The 4,372-nt window shown below is 50.6% G+C and overlaps 1 non-coding gene across 1 annotated transcript; it reads right to left on the reverse strand.

Annotated features, from left to right (window-relative positions):
- Nucleotides 1–2,891: 2,891 nt before the first annotated feature.
- On the reverse strand, nt 2,892–2,962 carry TRNAG-CCC (transfer RNA glycine (anticodon CCC)). Its single transcript has one exon. It is a non-coding gene; the product is annotated as a tRNA-Gly (tRNA).
- Between the last annotated feature and the right edge of the window lie 1,410 nt (nt 2,963–4,372).

The raw sequence follows: 4,372 nt of genomic DNA on the forward strand, positions 1-4,372 counted from the left end.
GGTCCACGGTTTGCGCCCGGTGAGTCCACGGTTTGCGTCCGGTGGGTCCACGGTTTGCGTCCGGTGGGTCCACGGTTTGCGTCCGGTAGCCCGCGACTGACCCCACACGCTGGCCCATATCTTACCGATATGCTGTTCGTTCTGTCCTTTTTCAAGCCGTGTTCGCCCCTGCTGTGAAAACCGCGGATTTCCCAGATATAAAATTTGCAGCCTATGCCCAACAGCTGCTTCGCAATGCAAATGCACGCCTCCTATGTTAACCGAAAGGGAGGAGCAAATGTAATGGCATTTGCAATGCTGCAGAGAACATGCCGCGACGTTGTAGGGTAATCAAACGGCTTGAATAGAAATAACATGAAATACTCCGCCACAACAATTAAATAACCGTGCAACTTGTCGCTAAGAGCTGCAAAATGTGCAACGGGTGACTGTAAATGTGACGACCGCGTCGAAAAGCGTTTGCCGACGGACAAGCTGGGTCAAAGACATCCTGAAAAAGAGCGGGCCTTTCTTGTTTGACCGCAGACTTCACCCGCTGCCACTCCGCTGATCTGAGTACAGATACCATTTGGTTCCCGGTCAGCCACTGTCTTGGACTGCACAGTACAGCGCACACCGCCTTCCACCCGCCGCCACTCCGCTGATCTGAGTACAGATGCCATTTGGTTCCCGGTCAGCCACTGTCTTGGACTGCACAGTACAATGGACGCCGCCTTCCACCCGCACCCGCCGCGTTTGCATGCGGCCGTCTCTCAATGTCAGCAGTTGTGTGGGTAAACAGGAGCTCGTCGCCAGCGCTGCGAGTGAGCGACTCCACACAGTGTAAGCACCGGGTGCCTCCGTCAGCCCGATGGCTATTACCGCGGCGATGCCCGCCGAGGCCGCCTCTGTGCCAAAGATGCACGAGCCATAATTACACCGAATTATCCCGCTAAATCAAACCGGGGTGTATCATTGCTAGACCGGGAACCCTCCCCACCGTGGCTGCTCCCTGGAGGGCGGAGCGCAAGCGCGAGAGGCTTCTCTCGGCTCTGGAACGGGGCGCGGCTATGGACTAACCTGGCGCCGTGCAGTGGGTTGGTAGGAGTCTATACAACGCATTCATTAATGGAGATTGAGTAATGTTAGCATTGTGCAGGTGTGCTAACGGCATGGAAGTCATCTTCTTACACAGGCTGCCATCATGGTCTTCCTTGGAAAGACAAATACCACACACTCCACCTACTTGCTGGAACAGAATCACAGTATGTTGAATCGCTGGAGTTGCTCCGCGCTCACACATATGCTACGTGCTCAAGGCATTTGCGTCCCCGTGCCATTTGCGTTAATTGGGTGGCGTCCCGCTGCCGCACATGAAGCCGGGCATACTGGGTTGTTTGGAGGTCTTAAAATTCGTCGGTATGCGTGCTCCACCTGTTGGCCATCAGTGGAGTCTGGGAGCCTCACAAGCAGATGTACCCCCTCCCCCTACCTTCAGCTGCAGATATGCACCTCCCCCACCCTCAGACGCAGATATATCCCCTCCCCCACTTCACAAATAGAGCAGGTCGCGTCGATCGGAAGAGTCAAAATGACCAAGCTGGATACATTGTCAGGTGTTTGCAACTCTTGTGCGGGAACACGTATCAAATCATGAGGTGGGTGCTTTGGTTGGCTCGTAGTTGTGACTGGCACGCGCGCACATACCACACCTTTCTACGGCCCGCGGGCCGGGTCTGCTACTCGGGAAGGCCGTTTGGGCCCCCAAACAGCCTCCGAATTAAAGAACAGCAAGCCCCGGATTTGGGCCCCCAAACAGCCCCCGAATTAAAGAACAGCAAGCCCCGGATTTGGGCCCCCAAACGGCCCCGGAGAAGCCATTTACATTGCTGTTAGCAGTTGCGTACTTAGCTGAGATATCGAAGCGTACATATCGGTTGAGGCGGCGCAGCAGGGAGGCGGGCAGGGTCAGTCGCCGCCCACCCTGCCGGCAGGCTGAGGACCGAGGGTGTGTTTTGACCTCCCAAAATTTTGTATCACCCCTTTCACCAAGCTGAAGGTTTCGTTGCCACGCATATTTTACCAAGATTCAGATCAAGTAGGTCCCATCATTGATGTAGGGGGTACTGCAATAGGCTCAGAAGACACTTTTCTATGCCAAGAGAGCCAGTTGTTGTGTGAAGAGGCCCTATTTTGTGTTCAAGACGCCACTTTGTTTGTTCGGGAAGGCCCGTTATGAGCTATAAGTTCCCTTGTATGGATTAGAAAGCACCCTCTGTATATAAGGAGATCTTTCTTCAACACCGCAAAGCCCATTTCATGTGTTAGGTCACCGTTCACAAACAGGATTCCCCGTTTTGCGGTAATGAGACACGTTGTCATATTTTGAGGCGCCTCTGTCAATCGGAAGGATGGCTCTGGATTAGGAGACTCCTCTGGGAATTAGAGGGCCTGTTTATGGGATAGGAGGCGCTGCCTTCAGATAAGTGGACCCTAAGTTTGATCGGAAGTCCCCTGAATCAATCAGTGGGTTCCCACTCTTTATTCTGCATTGTCGACAATTATTTGCATGAATATTCATAGGATATACAACAAAATAGTTTCTACAAACTTGTTAGGGTAAACGTGCCCCTCCCCCTTGAAAAATACTATCCAGGAGGTTCTCCTGTGATGCGGCATCATTTTGTGCAGGCGCCCCGTGGAAAAGTCTCCCCCTCGCTGAAAATCTTGGCGCCCCTTGATAATAGCCATAAGTATCACGATATGTTGAAACAGGATCGGCAGCGAATAGACGCTTCACATTGGCGGTCTTCTCATTGCCGGTTCTTAAGGGAAAAATACGCTCCTCGCACAAGCAAATAACGCGATCTTTTATGTCCAGACCATTCCACTTGAAAAAGGAAAAGGATCTATGCGCCGCCCGGGAATCGAACCCGGGTCGCAAGAATGGGAATCTTGCATGATACCACTACACCAGCGGCGCGCGTTACTCATGTGCTGGTGCTCTAAACATGACGCTAAGTTGTCAGGCCCACTAGATTGCAGGAAGGCCAACGTGTTTGCCTATCTTTCGTTACTCTCAACTTGTACAAATATTTAAGTCCAGTACGGTGGTATCAATAAGTTGCAATGAAATAGACATAAAAAGTCAATCAAATTGATCGCTATATGGAATCTGCTTAAGTCACGTTTATGGAATGAACCAGTGACGGCCCAGCAGAGGATACGGGGAGGGAGCGCAGGAGGTGTACGTTTTTGCCACCTCAAAATTTAAAGGGAATGCGCCACATTTATGTGGAATTTTAAACTGAAAGAGTCATCCTGAAGACCTGTCGGTGCCGTCCGCAATTCTGCTCTTATTAAGACCTAGGTCCCTCTGGTTTCTAAGCTACACGCCCGCGAAAATGGAGAAAAGTACGTCGGTGAGAGCTTTCAAAGTCATCTTGGTATTCAGGACATCATAATAACGTCATTCAAATCCTGTCATTCCATAAGCCATGGGGTGATCAAGGCCAAGAAAAATATAACTGTCGAAGCGCTTATATGGCGTTCGTGAGCGCCATTTCCAGGTAAACCGGTCGTCAATTTGCTCTCAATCAATGTTGTGCAAGGTTTGATGACGTGATCAAACCATGTCGCGCTGAGGAGCATATTGACTAAGCATATTAACTAAAGAGAGAATTTTGCTATCTAGAGCAATCTTTTCCACTTAAAAACTGCACCGATAGTTATAATTAAGCCTGTCTCATCATATCTGATGCTTGCTTCAATATCTTCAAATATGAAACATCCCCTTTAAAAGCTTCTGCATCTCCCGCTAAATAACCAATATTGCAAGTAAAGGAGGCCCCATAACTGGTCAATGGTGAGGCATGGAACCAAATGACGTCAATGGTAAGTTGGCGCCAATTTGTTTGATTGACAGCTCTCATAACAAATAACAAGTAAATGACAGTCGCGTGCCCCCGGTGCCCACACCTCAAACATGACAGTAGCCAGGAAACCCCCGTGAAGAGGCCCAGTTTGTCTGTGAAAATCCACCCCAAAGTTAATACCGATTGCGCCGTTCTGCACATCCGGGTACTGTCTCAATGCTCAGCACGTTTCCTTGGCATGTGCATGTGGTACGTGCTCTTGGGACGTAAGTTGTGAAGAGCAGGGCAAGGAAGCTGGACAACGGGAGCTACGACCACCATATTGCGTATGCTAATCGGTGTCTACGACGGTAATGCGGAAAGACGCCTTTCGGGAGATAGCTACATTGGTTGGCTTGGGCTTGCGGTAAACAGATTGATGTCTTGACAGCACGGCCTGGGAATCTATGGCTTTAGTTTCTCGTACGACGTTTGGCACACCGCGTTCTTGAATTATCCGGACCTGACCGGCAGGGGCG

Source organism: Pollicipes pollicipes, unplaced genomic scaffold (assembly GCF_011947565.3).
Source record: "Pollicipes pollicipes isolate AB1234 unplaced genomic scaffold, Ppol_2.1 Scaffold_6052;HRSCAF=7182_pilon_pilon_pilon, whole genome shotgun sequence".
In the NCBI taxonomy this organism is placed as follows: domain Eukaryota; kingdom Metazoa; phylum Arthropoda; class Thecostraca; order Pollicipedomorpha; family Pollicipedidae; genus Pollicipes; species Pollicipes pollicipes.